At 33.9% G+C, this 18,749-nt stretch overlaps 1 long non-coding RNA gene across 2 annotated transcripts; it reads left to right on the top strand.

Annotated features, from left to right (window-relative positions):
* The first annotated feature begins 17,310 nt into the window (after nucleotides 1-17,310).
* LOC139105937 (uncharacterized) lies at nucleotides 17,311-18,437 on the top strand. Of its 2 annotated transcripts, XR_011546259.1 has the most exons (4): nucleotides 17,311-17,989; nucleotides 18,054-18,132; nucleotides 18,206-18,251; nucleotides 18,328-18,432. It is a non-coding gene; the product is annotated as an uncharacterized lncRNA (long non-coding RNA). The 2 variants fall into 2 exon arrangements; XR_011546258.1 differs by having other exon boundaries at nucleotides 17,612-17,989; nucleotides 18,206-18,437.
* The last annotated feature ends 312 nt before the right edge of the window (nucleotides 18,438-18,749 follow it).

The raw sequence follows: 18,749 nt of genomic DNA, 5'->3' as shown, positions 1-18,749 counted from the left end.
GAGATATGGCCAAAAACGAAAGAAAATATTTTGAAATTTACAACGTAGCATTGTGCGGCAATTAAAAAATGCATACGGGCCTATTTGAGCCTTTTATTTTCATCAGAAGCCGATATGGCCAAAAACGAAAAAAATATTTTTGAAATTTAACAACATAGCATTGTGCGGCAATCAAAATAGATGCATTTGGGTCTATTCGGAGCTTTTTATTTTCATCAGAAGCCGAGATATGGCCAAAAAACGAAAAAAAATATTTTTGAAATTTAACAACATAGCATTGTGCGGCATTCAAAATAGATGAATTCGGGCCTATTTGGAGCCTTTTATTTTCATCAGAAGCCGAGATATGGCCAAAAACGAAAAAAAATATTTTTGAAATTTTACAACGTAGCATTGTGCGGCAATTAAAAAAGATGCATACGGGCCTATTCCGAGCTTTTTATTTTCACCAGCAGCCGAGATATGGCCAAAAAACAAAAAAAATATTTTTGAAATTTAACAACATAGCATTGTGCGGCATTCAAAATAGATGCATTCGGGCCTATTCAAAGCTTTTTATTTTCATCAGAAGCCGAGATATGGCCAAAAACAAAAAAAATAATTTTGAAATTTTACAACGTAGCATTGTGCGGCAATTAAAAAGATGCATACGGGCCTATTCGAGCATTCTATTTTCATCAGCAGCCGAGATATGGCCAAAAACAAAAAAATATTTTGAAATTTTACAACATAGCATTGTGCGGCATTCAAAATAGATGCATTTGGGCCTATTCGGAGCTTTTTATTTTCAGAAGCCGAGATATGGCCAAAAACGAAAAAAATATTTTGAAATTTTACAACGTAGCATTGTGCGGCATTCAAAATAGATGAATTCGGCCTATTTGAGCCTTTATTTTCATCAGCCGAGATATGGCCAAAAAACGAAAAAATATTTTGAAATTTAACAACATAGCATTGTGCGGCATTCAAAATAGATGAATTCGCCTATTTGGAGCTTTTTATTTTCATCAGAAGCCGAGATATGGCCAAAAACGAAAAAAATATTTTTGAAATTTTACAACGTATTGTGCGGCATTCAAAATAGATGCATTTGGGCCTATTCGAGCTTTTATTTTCATCAGAAGCCGAGATATGGCCAAAAACAAAAAAAAATATTTTTGAAATTTTACAACGTAGCATTGTGCGGCATTCAAAATAGATGCATTCGGGCCTATTTGGAGCCATTTATTTTCATCAGAACCGAGATATGGCCAAAAACGAAAAAAAATATTTTGAAATTTTACAACGTAGCATTGTGCGGCATTTAAAATAGATGCATTTCCTATTTGGAGCTTTTATTTTCATCAGCCGAGATATGGCCAAAAACGAAAGAAAATATTTTTGAAATTTACAACGTAGCATTGTGCGGCAATTAAAAGATGCATACGGGCCTATTCCGAGCCTTCTATTTTCACAGCAGCCGAGATATGGCCAAAAAACAAAAAAATATTTTTGAAATTTAACAACATAGTTGCGGCATCAAAATAGATGCATTTGGGCCTATTCAGCTTTTATTTTCATCAGAAGCCGAGATATGGCCAAAAAACGAAAAAAATATTTTTGAAATTTAACAACATAGCATTGTGCGGCATTCAAAATAGATGCATTTGGGCCTATTCGGAGCCTTTTATTTTCATCAGAAGCCGAGATATGGCCAAAAACGAAAAAAAATATTTTTGAAATTTTACAACGTAGCATTGTGCGGCAATTAAAAAAGATGCATACGGGCCTATTCCGAGCTTTCTATTTTCATCAGAAGCCGAGATATGGCCAAAAAACGAAAGAAAATATTTTTGAAATTTTACAACGTAGCATTGTGCGGCATTAAAAATAGATGCATTTGGGCCTATTCGAGCTTTATTTTCATCAGAAGCCGAGATATGGCCAAAAACGAAAAAAATATTTTTGAAATTTTACAACGTAGCATTGTGCATTCAAAATAGATGAATTCGGGCCTATTTGAGTATTTTATTTTCATCAGAAACCGAGATATGGCCAAAAAACGAAAGAAAATATTTTTGAAATTTTACAACGTAGCATTGTGCGGCAATTAAAAAAGATGCATACGGGCCTATTTGGAGCCTTTTATTTTCATCAGAAGCCGAGATATGGCCAAAAACGAAAAAAATATTTTTGAAATTTACAACATAGCATTGTGCGGCATTCAAAATAGATGCATTCGGGCCTATTCGAGCTTTTATTTTCATCAGAAGCCGATATGGCCAAAAACGAAAAAAATATTTTTGAAATTTAACAACATAGCATTGTGCGGCATTCAAAATAGATGCATTTGGGCCTATTCGAGCCTTTTATTTTCATCAGAAGCCGAGATATGGCCAAAAACGAAAAAATATTTTTGAAATTTTACAACGTAGCATTGTGCGGCAATTAAAAAGATGCATACGGGCCTATTCCGAGCCTTTCTATTTTCACCAGCAGCCGAGATATGGCCAAAAACAAAAAAATATTTTTGAAATTTAACAACATAGCATTGTGCGGCATTCAAAATAGATGCATTTGGGCCTATTCGGAGCTTTTTATTTTCATCAGAAGCCGAGATATGGCCAAAAACGAAAAAAATATTTTTGAAATTTAACAATAGTGTGCGGCATTCAAAATAGATGAATTCCTATTTATTGCCATTTATTTTCATCAGAAGCCGAGATATGGCCAAAAACAAAAAAAATATTTTTGAAATTTAACAACATAGTATTGTGGAATTCAAAATAGATGCATTTGGGCCTATTCGGAGCTTTTATTTTCATCAGAAGCCGAGATATGGCCAAAAACGAAAAAAATATTTTGAAATTTAACAACATAGCATTGTGCGGCATTCAAAATAGATGAATTGGCCTATTTGAGCTTTTTATTTTCATCAGAAGCCGAGATATGGCCAAAAACGAAAAAAATATTTTTGAAATTTTACAACGTAGCATTGTGCGGCATTAAAAAGATGCATAGGCCTATTCCGAGCATTCTATTTTCACCAGCAGCCGAGATATGGCCAAAAAACAAAAAAATATTTTTGAAATTTAACAACATAGCATTGTGCGGCATTCAAAATAGATGCATTTGGGCCTATTCGGAGCCTTTTATTTTCATCAGAAGCCGAGATATGGCCAAAAAACGAAAAAAATATTTTTGAAATTTAACAACATAGCATTGTGCGGCATTCAAAATAGATGCATTTGGGCCTATTCGGAGTCTTTTATTTTCATCAGAAACCGAGATATGGCCAAAAACGAAAAAAATATTTTGAAATTTTACAACGTAGCATTGTGCGGCAATTAAAAAGATGCATACGGGCCTATTCCGAGCCTTCTATTTTCACCAAACCGAGATATGGCCAAGAAAAAAAATATTTTGAAATTTAACAACATAGCATTGTGCGGCATTCAATAGATGCATTTGGGCCTATTCGAGCTTTTTATTTTCATCAGAAGCCGAGATATGGCCAAAAACCAAAAAAAAATATTTTTGAAATTTAACAACATAGCATTGTGCGGCATTCAAAATAGATGCATACGGGCCTATTCCGAGCCTTCTATTTTCACAGCAGCCGAGATATGGCCAAAAACAAAAAAATATTTTTGAAATTTAACAACATAGCATTGTGTGGCATTCAAAATTGATGCATTTGGGCCTATTCGGAGCTTTTCATTTTCATCAGAAGCCGAGATATGGCCAAAAAACGAAAAAAAATATTTTTGAAATTTAACAACATAGCATTGTGCGGCAATCAAAATAGATGAATTTGGGCCTAGTAAAGCCTTTTATTTTCATCAGAAGCCGAGATGTGGCCAAAAAAAAAAAAAATATTTTGAAATTTTACAACGTAGCATTGTGCGGCAATTAAAAGATGCATACGGGCCTATTCCGAGCCTTTTATTTTCATCAGCCGATATGGCCAAAAACGAACGAAAATATTTTTGAAATTTTACAACGTAGCATTGTGCGGCATTCAAAATAGATGCATTTGGGCCTATTCGGAGCTTTTTATTTTCATCAGAAGCCGAGATATGGCCAAAAACGAAAGAAAATATTTTTGAAATTTACAACGTAGCATTGTGGCATTCAAAATAGATGAATCGGGCCTATTTGGAGTATTTTATTTTCATCAGAAGCCGAGATATGGCCAAAAACGAAAGAAAATATTTTGAAATTTACAACGTAGCATTGTGCGGCAATTAAAAAAATGCATACGGGCCTATTCCGAGTTTTCTATTTTCACCAGCAGCCGAGATATGGCCAAAAACAAAAATATTTTTGAAATTTTACAACGTAGCATTGTGCGGCATTAAAAATAGATGCATTGGGCCTATTTGGAGCCATTTATTTTCATCAGAAGCCGAGATATGGCCAAAAACGAAAAAATATTTTTGAAATTTTACAACGTAGCATTGTGCGGCAATTAAAAAAGATGCATACGGGCCTATTCCGAGCCTTCTATTTTCACCAGCAGCCGAGATATGGCCAAAAAACAAAAAATATTTTTGAAATTTAACAACATAGCATTGTGCGGCATTCAAAATAGATGCATTTGGGCCTATTCGAACTTTTTATTTTCATCAAAGCCGAGATATGGCCAAAAAACGAAAAAAAATATTTTTGAAATTTAACAACATAGCATTGTGCGGCATTCAAAATAGATGCATTTGGGCCTATTCGGAGCTTTTTATTTTCATCAGAAACCGAGATATGGCCAAAAAACGAAAGAAAATATTTTTGAAATTTTACAACGTAGCATTGTGCGGCAATTAAAAAAGATGCATACAGGCCTATTCCGAGCCTTCTATTTTCACCAGCAGCCGAAATATGGCCAAAAACAAAAAAAAAATTTTTGAAATTTAACAACATAGCATTGTGCGGCATTCAATTGGATGCATTTGGGCCTATTCGGAGCTTTTTATTTTCATCAGAAGCCAAGATATGGCCAAAAAACAAAAAAAAATATTTTTGAAATTTAACAACATAGCATTGTGCGGCATTCAAAATGGATGCATACGGGCCTATTCCGAGCCTTCTATTTTCACAAGCAGCCGAAATATGGCCAAAAAACAAAAAAAAATATTTTTGAAATTTAACAACATAGCATTGTGTGGCATTCAAAATTGATGCATTTGGGCCTATTCGGAGCTTTTCATTTTCATCAGAAGCCGAGATATGGCCAAAAAACGAAAAAAAATATTTTTGAAATTTAACAACATAGCATTGTGCGGCAATCAAAATAGATGAATTTGGGCCTATTAAAGCCTTATTTTCATCAGAAGCCGAGATGGCCAAAAAAAAAAAAAATATATTTTGAAATTTTACAACGTAGCATTGTGCAATTAAAAAGATGCATACGGGCCTATTCCGAGCCTTTATTTTCATCGGAAGCCGAGATATGGCCAAAAAACGAACGAAAATATTTTTGAAATTTTACAACGTAGCATTGTGCGGCATTCAAATTAGGTGCATTTGGGCCTATTCGAGTTTTTATTTTCATCAGAAGCCGAGATATGGCCAAAAAACGAAAGAAAATATTTTTGAAATTTTACAACGTAGCATTGTGCGGCATTCAAAATAGATGAATTCGGGCCTATTTGGAGCATTTTATTTTCATCAGAAGCCGAGATATGGCCAAAAAACGAAAGAAAATATTTTTGAAATTCTACAACGTAGAATTGTGCGGCAATTAAAAAAAATGCATACGGGCCTATTCCGAGTTTTCTATTTTCACCAGCAGCCGAGATATGGCCAAGAAAAAAAAAAAATATTTTTGAAATTTAACAACATAGCATTGTGCGGCATTTAAAATAGATGCATTCGGGCCTATTCAAAGCTTTTTATTTTCATCAGAAGCCGAAATATGGCCAAAAACGAAAAATATTTTTGAAATTTAACAACATAGCATTGTGCGGCATTCAAAATAGATGCATTTGGGCCTATTCGAGCCTTTATTTTCATCAGAAGCCGAGATATGGCCAAAAAACGAAAAAAAATATTTTTGAAATTTTACAACGTAGCATTGTGCGGCATTCAAAATAAATGAATTCGGGCCTATTTGAAGTTTTTTATTTTCATCAGAAGCCGAGATATGGCCAAAAAACGAAAAAATATTTTTGAAATTTTACAACGTAGCATTGTGCGGCAATTAGAAAAGATGCATACGGGCCTATTCCGAGCATTCCATTTTCACCAGCAGCCGAGATATGGCCAAAAAACAAGAAAAAATATTTTTGAAATTTAACAACATAGCATTGTGCGGCATTCAAAATAGATGCATTTGGGCCTATTCGGAACTTTTTATTTTCATCAAAAGCCGAGATATGGCCAAAAAACGAAAAAAAATATTTTTGAAATTTAACAACATAGCATTGTGCGGCATTCAAAATAGATGCATTTGGGCCTATTCGGAGCTATTTATTTTCATCAGAAACCGAGATATGGCCAAAAAACGAAAGAAAATATTTTGAAATTTACAACGTAGCATTGTGCGGCAATTAAAAAAGATGCATACAGGCCTATTCCGAGCCTTCTATTTTCACCAGCAACCGAAATATGGCCAAAAAACAAAAAAATATTTTTGAAATTTAACAACATAGCATTGTGCGGCATTCAATTGATGCATTTGGGCCTATTCGGAGCTTTTATTTTCATCAGAAGCCGAGATATGGCCAAAAACAAAAATATTTTTGAAATTTAACAACATATTGTGCGGCATTCAAAATAGATGCATACGGGCCTATTCCGAGCCTTTTATTTTCATCAAGCCGAAATATGGCCAAAAACAAAAAAAATATTTTTGAAATTTAACAACATAGCATTGTGGCATCAAAATTGATGCATTTGGGCCTATTCGAGCTTTTATTTTCATCAGAAGCCGAGATATGGCCAAAAACGAAAATATTTTTGAAATTTAACAACATAGCATTGTGCGGCAATCAAAATAGATGCATTTGGGCCTATTCGAGCCTTTTATTTTCATCAGAAGCCGAGATATGGCCAAAAAAAAAAAAAATATTTTTGAAATTTTACAACGTAGCATTGTGCGCAAATAAAAAGATGCATACGGCCTATTCCGAGCCTTTTATTTTCATCGAAAGCCGAGATATGGCCAAAAACAACGAAAATATTTTTGAAATTTTACAACGTAGCATTGTGGCATTCAAATTAGTGCATTTGGGCCTATTCGGAGCTTTTATTTTCATCAGAAGCCGAGATATGGCCAAAAACGAAAGAAAATATTTTGAAATTTTACAACGTAGCATTGTGCGGCATTCAAAATAGATGCATTCGGGCCTATTTGGAGTATTTTATTTTCATCAGAAGCCGAGATATGGCCAAAAACGAAAGAAAATATTTTGAAATTCTACAACGTAGCATTGTGCGGCAATTAAAAAATGCATACGGCCTATTCCGAGCTTTATTTTCAGCAGCCGAGATATGGCCAAAAACAAAAAAATATTTTTGAAATTTAACAACGTAGCATTGTGCGGCATTAAAATAGATGCATCTGGGCCTATTTGAAGCCATTTATTTTCATCAGAAGCCGAAATATGGCCAAAAAACGAAAAAAATATTTTTGAAATTTTACAACGTAGCATTGTGCGGCAATTAAAAAAGATGCATACGGGCCTATTCCGAGCATTCCATTTTCACCAGCAGCCGAGATATGGCCAAAAAACAAGAAAAAATATTTTTGAAATTTAACAACATAGCATTGTGCGGCATTCAAAATAGATGCATTTGGGCCTATTCGGAATCTTTTATTTTCATCAAAAGCCGAGATATGGCCAAAAAACGAAAAAATATTTTTGAAATTTAACAACATAGCATTGTGCGGCATTCAAAATAGATGCATTTGGGCCTATTCGGAGCTTTTTATTTTCATCAGAAACCGAGATATGGCCAAAAAACGAAAGAAAATATTTTTGAAATTTTACAACGTAGCATTGTGCGGCAATTAAAAAAGATGCATACAGGCCTATTCCGAGCCTTCTATTTTCACCAGCAACCGAAATATGGCCAAGAAACAAAAAAAAATCTTTTTGAAATTTAACATCATAGCATTGTGCGGCATTCAATTGGATGCATTTGGGCCTATTCGGAGCTTTTTATTTTCATCAGAAGCCAAGATATGGCCAAAAAACAAAAAAAAATATTTTTGAAATTTAACAACATAGCATTGTGCGGCATTCAAAATGGATGCATACGGGCCTATTCCGAGCCTTCTATTTTCACAAGCAGCCGAAATATGGCCAAAAAACAAAAAAAAATATTTTTGAAATTTAACAACATAGCATTGTGTGGCATTCAAAATTGATGCATTTGGGCCTATTCGGAGCTTTTCATTTTCATCAGAAGCCGAGATATGGCCAAAAAACGAAAAAAAATATTTTTGAAATTTAACAACATAGCATTGTGCGGCAATCAAAATAGATGAATTTGGGCCTAGTAAAGCCTTTTATTTTCATCAGAAGCCGAGATGTGGCCGAAAAAAATATTTTGAAATTTTACAACGTAGCATTGTGCGGCAAGATGCATACGGGCCTATTCCGAGCCTTATTTTCATCAGAAGCCGAGATATGGCCAAAAACGAACAAAATATTTTTGAAATTTTACAACGTAGCATTGTGCGGCATTCAAATTAGATGCATTTGGGCCTATCCGAGCTTTTTATTTTCATCAGAAGCCGAGATATGGCCAAAAAACGAAAGAAAATATTTTTGAAATTTTACAACGTAGCATTGTGCGGCATTCAAAATAGATGAATTCGGGCCTATTTGGAGTATTTTATTTTCATCAGAAGCCGAGATATGGCCAAAAAACGAAAGAAAATATTTTTGAAATTCTACAACGTAGCATTGCGGCAATTAAAAATGTGCATAGGGCCTATTCCGAGCTTTCTATTTTCACCAGCAGCCGAGATATGGCCAAAAACAAAAAAATATTTTTGAAATTTAACAACATAGCATTGTGCGGCATTTAAAATAGATGCATCTGGGCCTATTCGAGCTTTTTATTTTCATCAGAAGCCGAGATATGGCCAAAAAACGAAAAAAAATATTTTTGAAATTTAACAACATAGCATTGTGCGGCATTCAAAATAGATGCATTTGGGCCTATTCGGAGCTTTTTATTTTCATCAAAAGCCGAGATATGGCCAAAAAAAGAAAAAAAATATTTTTGAAATTTTACAACGTAGCATTTTGCGGCATTCAAAATAAATGAATTCGGGCCTATTTGAGTTTTATTTTCATCAGAAGCCGATATATAAAAACGAAAAAAATATTTTTGAAATTTAACAACGTAGCATTGTGCGGCAATTAAAAAAAATGCATACGGGCCTATTCCGCGCTTTCTATTTTCACCAGCATCTGAGATATGGCCAAAAAACAAAAAAAAATATTTTTGAAATTTAACAACATAGCATTGTGCGGCATTCAAAATAGATGCATTTGGGCCTATTCGAGCTTTTATTTTCATCAGAAGCCGAGATATGGCCAAAAACGAAAAAATATTTTTGAAATTTAACAACATAGCATTGTGCGGCATTCAAAATAGATGCATTTGGGCCTATTCGAGCTTTTATTTTCATCAGAAGCCGAGATATGGCCAAAAACGAAAGAAAATATTTTTGAAATTTTACAACGTAGCATTGTGCGGCAATTAAAAGATGCATACGGGCCTATTCCGAGCCTTCTATTTTCATCAGCAACCGAGATATGGCCAAAAACAAAAAATATTTTTGAAATTTAACAACATAGCATTGTGCGGCATTCAAAATAGATGCATTTGGGCCTATTCGAGCTTTATTTTCACAGAAGCCGAGATATGGCCAAAAAGCAAAAAAAAATATTTTTTAAATTTAACAACATAGCATTGTGCGGCATTTAAAATAGATGCATACGGGCCTATTCCGAGCCTTCTATTTTCACCAGCAGCCGAGATATGGCCAAAAAACAAAAAAAAATATTTTTGAAATTTAACAACATAGCATTGTGCGGCATTCAAAATAGATGCATTTGCCTATTCGAGCGAGCTTTTCATTTTCATCAGAAGCCGAGATATGGCCAAAAACGAAAAAATATTTTTGAAATTTACAACATAGCATTGTGCGGCATTCAAAATAGATGGCCTATTTGGAGCCTTTTATAAAATTGTCACGTGAGCATCTGCTGACGTCACCGCACGATGACTGTTGCCTGATTAAAAATTTTATTTTTGTTTTTGTCAATATCTCTGGCCTGGTGAAAGTAGAACGCTAAAAATGGTCACGTGGGCATCAGCTGACGTTACCGAACGAAAATTTGTTGCCAAATTTTCAAAAATTTTTTTTTCGTTTTTTGTCAATATCTCTGCCTCTGGTGAAGGTAGAACGCTGAAAATAATCACGTGGGCATCTGCTGACGTCACCGCACGAAGATTCGTTACCAGATTTTCAAAATTTTTTTTTTGTTTGTCAATATCTCGTTTAAAGGTAGAACGCTGAAAATCACGTGAGCATCTGCTGACGTCACCGCACAATGATACGTTGCAAAATTTTTAAAAACTGTTTTTTGTTTTTTGTCACAATTTTCTGGTGAAAGTAGAACGCTGAAAATGGTCACGTGGGCATCTGCTGATCACCGCACAATGTTACGTTGCCAGATTTTAAAACTTTTTTTTGTTTTTTGTCAATATTTCTGTTTCTGGTGGAAGTAGAACGCTGAAAATTGTTACGTGGGCATCTGCTGACGTCACTGCACGATGATTGTTTGCCAGATTAAAAAATTTTTTTTTGTTTTTTGTCATTCTGCTTCTGGTGGGTAAAACGCCAAAATGGTCACGGGCATCTGCTGACGTCACCGCACGACGTCACGTAATCAAATTTTTTAAAACTTTTTTTGTTTTTCGTTAATATTCGCCCTTGGAGAATGTAGATCGCTAAAAATTGTCACGTGAGGCATCTGCTGACGTCACCGCAAATGTTACGTTGCCAGATTTTTAAAAATTTTTTTTTTGTTTTTTGTCAATATCTCTGCTTCTGGTGGAAGTAGAACGCTGAAAATTGTAACGTGGGCATCTGCTGACGTCACCGCACGATGATTGTTTGCCAGATTTAAAAAAATTTTATTTTTGTTTTTTGTCAATATCTCTGCTCCTGGTGGAAGTAAAACGTTGAAAATGGTCACGTGGGCATTTGCTGACGTCACCGCACGAAAATTTGTTGCCAGATTAAAAAAATTTTTTCGTTTTTTGTCAATATCTCTGCTTCTGGTGAAGGTAGAACGCTGAAAATGGTCACGGGCATCTGCTGACGTCACCGCACGACGATTGGCCAGATTTTCAAAAATTTTTTTGTTTTTGTCAATATCTCTGCTTCTGGTAAAGGTAGAACGCTGAAAAAAATCACGTGAGCATCTGCTGACGTCACCGCACAATGATACGTTGCAAATTTTTGAATTTTTGTTTTTTGTCAAATTTTTTTCTGGTGAAAGTAGAACGCTGAAATAATTACGTGGGCATCTGCTGACGTCACCGCACAATGTCACGTTGCCAGATTTTAAAACTTTTTTTTGTTTTTGTCAATATTTCTGTTTCTGTGGAAGTAGAACGCTGAAAATTGTTCACGTGGGCATCTGCTGACGTCACCGCACGACGATTGTTTGCCAGATTAAAAAAATTTTTTTTTGTTTTTTGTCATATTCTGCTTCTGGTGGAAGTAGAACGCCAAAATGGTCACGTGGGCATCTGCTGACGTCACCGCACGACGTCTGCATTTTAAAACTTCTATTTTGTTTTTCGTCAATATCTCCGCCCTTGGAGAATGTAGACGCTAAAAATTGTCACGTGGGCATCTGCTGACGTCACCGCAAATGTTACGTTGCCAGATTTTAAAAACTTTTTTGTTTTTTGTCAATATCTCTGCTTCTGGTGGAAGTAGAACGCTGAAAATTGTTACGTGGGCATCTGCTGACGTCACCGCACGATGATTTTTTGCCAGATTTAAAAAAATTTTTTTTTTGTTTTTTGTCAATATCTCTGCTCCTGGTGAAAGTAAACGTTGAAAATGGTCACGTGGGCATCTGCTGACGTCACCGCACAAAGATTTGTTGCCAGATTTTCAAAAATTTTTTTCGTTTTTGTCAATATCTCTGCCTCTGGTGAAGGTAGAACGCTGAAAATAGTCACGTGGGCATCTGCTGACGTCACCGCACGATGATTCTTTGCCAAATTTTCAAAAATTTTTTTGTTTTTTTTTCAATATCTCTGCTCCTGGTGGAAGTAGAACGCTGAAAATGGTCACGTGGGCATCTGCTGACGTCACCGCACGACGTCACGTGGTCAACAAAATTTTTTTGTTTTTTGTCAATATCTCCGCCCTGGAGGAGGTAGGACGCTAAAAATGGTCACGTGGGCATCTGCTGACGTCACCGCACGACGTCACGGGTCATTTTCAAAAATTTTTTTGTTTTTGTCAATATCTCCGCTTCTGGAAGGGGTAGGACGCTAAAATGGTCACGTGGGCATCTGCTGACGTCACCGCACGACGTCACGTGGTCAAATTTTAAAATTTTTTTCGTTTTTCGTCAATATCATCGCCCTGGAGGGTAGGACGCAAAAATGGTCACGTGGGCATCTGCTGACGTCACCGCACGACGTCATGTGGTCAGATTTTCAAAAATTTTTCTTCTGTTTTTTGTCAATATCTCCGCCCCTGGAGGGGTAGGACGCTAAAATGGTCACGTGGGCATCTGCTGACGTCACCGCACGACGTCACGTGGTCAGATTTTCAAAAATTTTTTTCTTTTTTGTCAATATCTCCGCCCCTGAGGGGTAGGACGCTAAAAATAATCACGTGGGCATCTGCTGACGTCACCGCACGACGTCACGTGGTCAAATTTTCAAAATATTTTTTGTTTTTCGTCAATATTTTTGCCCCTGGAGAAGGTAGGACGCTAAAAATGGTCACGTGGGCATCTGCTGACGTCACCGCACGACGTCACGTAGTCAAATTTTTAAAAATTTTTTTTTTTTTTTGTCAATTTTCTGGAGGAAGTAGGACGCTAAAAATGGTCACGTGGCATCTGCTGACGTCACCGCACGACGTCACGTTGTCAAATTTTCAAAAATTTTTTTTTTTTTTGTTAATATCTCCGCTTCTGGAAGGTAGGACGCTAAAAATGGTCACGTGGGCATCTGCTGACGTCACCGCACGACGTCACGTGGTCATATTTTAAAATTTTTTTCGTTTTTCGTCAATATCATCGCCCCTGAAGGGAGTAGAACGCTAAAATGGTCACGTGGGCATCTGCTGACGTCACCGCACGACGTCACGTGGTCAGATTTTCAAAAATTTTTTTCGTTTTTTGTCAATATCTCCGCCCCTGGAGGGGTAGGACGCTAAAATGGTCACGTGGGCATCTGCTGACGTCACCGCACGACGTCACGTGGTCAGATTTTCAAAAATTTTTTTGTTTTTCGTCAATATTTTGACCTTGGAAAGGTAGGACGCTAAAATGGTCACGTGAACATCTGCTGACGTCACCGCACGACGTCACGTGGTCAGATTTTCAAAATTTTTTTTTCGTTTTTCGTCAATATCCGCCCCTGGAGGAGTAGGACGCTAAAAATGGTCACGTGGCATCTGCTGACGTCACCGCACGACGTCACGTGTAAGATTTAAAAAATTTTTTTGTTTTTTGTCAATATCTCCGCCCCTGGAGGGGTAAACGCTAAAAATGATCACGTATCTGCTGACGTCACGCACGACGTCACGTGGTAGATTTTCAAAATTTCTTTTGTTTTCGTCAATATCTTCGCCCCTGGAAGTAGGACGCTAAAAATGGTCACGTGGGCATCTGCTGACGTCAGAACGACGCACGTGGTCAGATTTTCAAAATTTTTTTGTTTTTTGTTAATAGCTCAGCCCCTGGAGAAGGTAGGACGCTAAAAATGGTCACGTGGAATCTGCTGACGTCACCGCTGTGACGTCCTGAAGTCCGAAGTGGTCTCGAGACCTGGTTCGACCATGTAATGATGAATAATAATAATTAAAGGGTTCTTCTGCGGTTAAGGAGGCTAAAACTCCAAGATAAAGGTCACTTAATGATTCACTGTTGAAGAGTTGATGATTTGTTCCCAGAGTAGATTTATTGTTGAACACAAATTTTTACAATATTTCAATATAATTAGTAAAGTTGGTATTATAGTTTAACGAATTTGTAATATGCGTATTTTTATTTATATCTTGACAGCGATAAAATTGTAGCGCGAGAAAGTTAAAAGTAAAAGGGGTTGAATAATAGTAGAAGTAACTGAAGTAGTGGGCGCGATAAAAGCTGGCTTATGGTTTTCTGAACTGCTTATATACTATTTTAGAACAATGGAAAGGAGTAGTTCTGACCTTGACAATCCTTATTTGGTTACAGAGTTTCAGATTGGTCCACGTAGGTTCAACCTTGGTTCCTTATATGGTAACGAATTTCGCTATTGGCTTGAAAGGCTGGCCTTGGTTCGAGAAAGTGTTTTGTCATGACTCAGAACTATGACTCACAAGTAAGCTCTGTTTTTCTATTATTTTATCTGATGGCCTTTAAACATACTTTACATAAATTGTCTAAGAAATGTCTTAGAGTATGTTTAAAGTATTAATAAATTCAGTCTTAGATCTCTCCATTTTTTCCTTGTGTTAACATAATATTATATATATATATATATTTTATAGTTTAAATTATTGAATGTAAAAGCTATTTTATTTATGGGACTCAAGGATATATCCTTGAGTCTATTTCTGTATTGAAGGCAGTGAGAGTGCTGGTTAAAATCTACTTTCTACCGCACTAGGTTTTAATACTTGGTTTAGATAGAAACAATTCTTCTATTTTAATCATTAATTAACTAAAGGATATTTATATATTTTATTTTATATATAAAAGAGTTGTTTCTTTACATTATACATATTTTCCAAGTGTTTAACTAAAGCATTTCTTATTTTTTATATATAATATAGATTTTATATAATAATAATAATTATTATAATTGTTAGAAGTTGTTAAGTTTGTTAATTGTTCTCTACTGTTATTGTTTCTATTACAGGATAGCAGAGATAAGACCAGAGTTGCTATTTATCAACTAATAATAGGATGGTAAGAATTACATGCTTTAGTATATCTATATATATATAGAATAAAAGTTTTAAAAATTCATAAAAGCTAAATTAATAGGAATTAAGAAAAGTTATTTTGCAGGGATTAATGATTCATTATAGTCTTTAACTTCTATTATAAAATTTAAAGAAGGTCAATTGTTAACTTGAAATTGTTTATAACAATTTATTAATTTGTTTATTAATATAAGATTTTTAATTACTCAGTTGTGCGTTATAGCGATGAGTCTTTGTTCCGTTCGTAGTTGGTTATTAGGAGCATTAGTTTAGAAAATGTTGGTGTTACTATTTTGTGTCATTTGTGTCGGTCTCTGATTTTGAACAGTGGTCATAACTCGAGAACTAAAAGAGTTAGAAAGAAAATGTTTAATAGTTTTTTAAATGGGAGCTCAAATGTGACAAAATACACGTAACAGAATTTTGAATAATTGGATAGTGTTTTATTTGTTTATAACAATTTGGATAATTAACTAATTAAGAAAGTTTATTTATAGAACCATTTTTATTCCTTTATTCAATTACTTTATAAATAAATTAATAGTTTATTAATATTTTATAATTTAAAAGGTCTTTTATTAACTTTTGTATCTCTTGTTTTTCAGCAAAAAGGTATTCCAGTTCTTCAAATTATCGGAGTTTGTAAAATTCCTATATCTCGGAATCTATGAGGAGTAGAAGAAAGTATAATATATGGATTTGGGGTAATTTTGCAAATGCCGAAGGATGTACGGAACAGAATTTGAAAATAATGTACTTGTTTAATTTGTTTATAACAAATTTAATAATTAATTAATAAAGAATAACTTTTATAAAAGTTAATTTGAATATTTATTTACTCTTAATACAAATATAATTATAAGTTCTTGAAATGTTGCAAATAAAGGGAGTTCTCTCTGTACGTGTGTTGAAATGTATGTATGTATGGGTAAGAGTAAAAGTTTAAAAATTCGTAGCTGCTAAACTAATAAAAATTAAGAAAAGATATTTAGTATACGTTAATAATTCATAGGGAAGTATGATTTAGCGTTATAAAATTTGCGTGTTAATGGTTATTAAATTTAATTTATTTATAACAATATACTATTAATGCCCACAAAGGTATAAGTCTATATGGGTTTTTTAGATGGAAAATCATAGGGCTCTTCACATCTAAGAGGATATGGCTTGATCTTTAATGGTTTAATAATTATTAAGGATTTTACGCGGCTGATGTATCAGGAGAACATGAGTGGGTAACTTTAAAAATTTATAAGTCCAAAACTAAGGCAGATTAAGAAATGGTTTATAAGGGTTTGTTATTAGTTATTTAAGGCTCTTTAGAACGTATATAACAAAAAGTAAAAATTATTAAATTTTTAATTTTATGTTGGTTGATCGAGAGTCTAAGTTCTATAAGAGAGCTCACGCGGCTAAGTCCATCGTATAGTCTGTGCGGCTAAGTCCATCGTTCATTTTCGCGGCTAAGTCCGTCTCGAAATTCATACTTAGTAATTTTTATAGATGAAAAGACAAGAGTACGCGCGGCTAAGTCCTATGCCTTTACCATTCTCGCGGCTAAGTCTTTGTACGTACATTTATATATATGGTTCGAGGACCGATTGACTCCGGGTATTATTTAAATTAATTAGGTATGCAAGGTGAGTAAAAATTATTATTAGGGTATGGTTTTAAAGGAAAAGGTTCAAGGTTTAATTTAAATTAATCAGCATATTTTTATGATTATTATTTTTAAAAATATTAAGGGTTAAACTTGTGGTCCCGGTAATTACCGTTAGACGCAGATATATATGTATGTACATTGGCACTTACTGGGACTTTTGCCTTATAACGGGTGACTTTTCCTTTAATTCTTTTTATAAATTAGGTTTTTGATTTTATATAGAAAATGTTATAATAAAAGTTATTATAGGTCTTATAGGCTTTTCAAAAAAAATTATAATTAATATTGTTTATGGTTTATTATCAAAAGTTATATATTATAAGTTATATATATATTATTATTTAATAATGGTGTGATTATTTTCATATATTCTGTTTCTATAGAGAGAGACGAATACAGCTATATAATTTTTTCTATCAGTTATATTGTTTTTTATATTTTATTTTATTTTTATACGATTTGATTTGTGGTTCCTTAGTTTCATAAGAGAAAAGTTGAACTGAGAGATTCAAATTCAGGAAATTTTTATATCTCGGAAACTATTACAGATACCGAAAAAATGGTATATACAAAAGTTTTTGTATTTTTAACAACAAGATTGATAGCCATCACAGTTTTTATATTTTATATATAATTTTAATTGTTTATAACAATTGATATTAAAAAATGTCTTATTATGAAACTGTTATTTTTACGTATGTTGTTACCGTAAGACAGAAGAACATGTTTCTATATATTTTTTATTTATATATCATTGTTATAAGTTTTATTTTCAATAGTTAATAATTGTTCATAAGATTTGTTAGTAGGAGTTGTCACAAAATGTCGGTTTCTTGGGTCTACATGTGTAATTGAGTGTAGTTAGAGTAAATTTAATGGGTCAGGTTATGATTGGTTGGCTCTGGACTTGACTTAAAACGGACTTATTGTAGATGTCGCTTGTGTCTCTTTAAAGATTTGTCGAGTGACTGTACTACAAGTGGTGAAATTTATGAATGCCGGTGTAGTTGGTGTAGTAGAATTATTTTTAATAATATGATTTTTGAAAAATTTTCGCCGGTGGTGAAGTTTTTACCCGTGTTAATAAAACGTCTCCTAGTCGTCGCAGGATGTGACATCTCCCTTCATGGGGAAGTTCGGCCTCCGAACTTTAAGTAAGGTTATGTTTTTGTATATATTTGTTAAAGTATTTTGTTTAATTATTTATATATGTTTCAGGATAGCAGTAGGATCAGTCGATCGCAGAGTTGAATAAAGGATTATATTATTATGGAGTTAGTATAGCTGATTTTCAATGGTATGTAATAATGATTTATTATAGCAAAGTTTTAATTGTATTTTACAAAGTCTAACTACTTTATATGTTTCAGGGTATTTAATAAAGCGTACAATGTTCCCCTTATACCAAATTACTAGGTATGTATGTTCTATATGTATGTATTTAAAGTATATAAATTTAATGTATTCTTAATTATGATATTTTCTATTCTAGGTTGAACATTTTGGAGGTGGCTCTTTGTGGAACAATTTCATTTTTCCATCACCAGTATTAGATAAGTATATAGTATTTAAATTCTATTAAGCTTGGATTAAGGTTAGGAGTTATTGTATTTATTAATGCTTTTTTTTTGTTTTATTGTAGGTTTATTAGTGGAATAGCTTGGTTGATTAATAAGGTATGTTATAAATGTATAGCAGTTATATAAATGTTATTTTTATTTACTTTATAATATATATATATTTCTATCTATTTTAGTATATCCCATCACCAAGATGAACGCATACGCTGCTACTACTACTACAACTATAACAACTTTTTAATGTTATATTAGTGATAATGTATATATAATACTATAAAATACATTTGTTTTTATAATATAAGCGTGTTTAATTAATATAATAAGCCTTGGCCAG

The sequence above is a fragment of the Cardiocondyla obscurior genome, linkage group LG10 (assembly GCF_019399895.1).
Source record: "Cardiocondyla obscurior isolate alpha-2009 linkage group LG10, Cobs3.1, whole genome shotgun sequence".
Classification (NCBI taxonomy): Eukaryota; Metazoa; Arthropoda; class Insecta; order Hymenoptera; family Formicidae; genus Cardiocondyla; species Cardiocondyla obscurior.
Note: the sequence above shows the minus strand (reverse complement) of the source record. Positions and strands in the feature narration are given on the sequence as shown.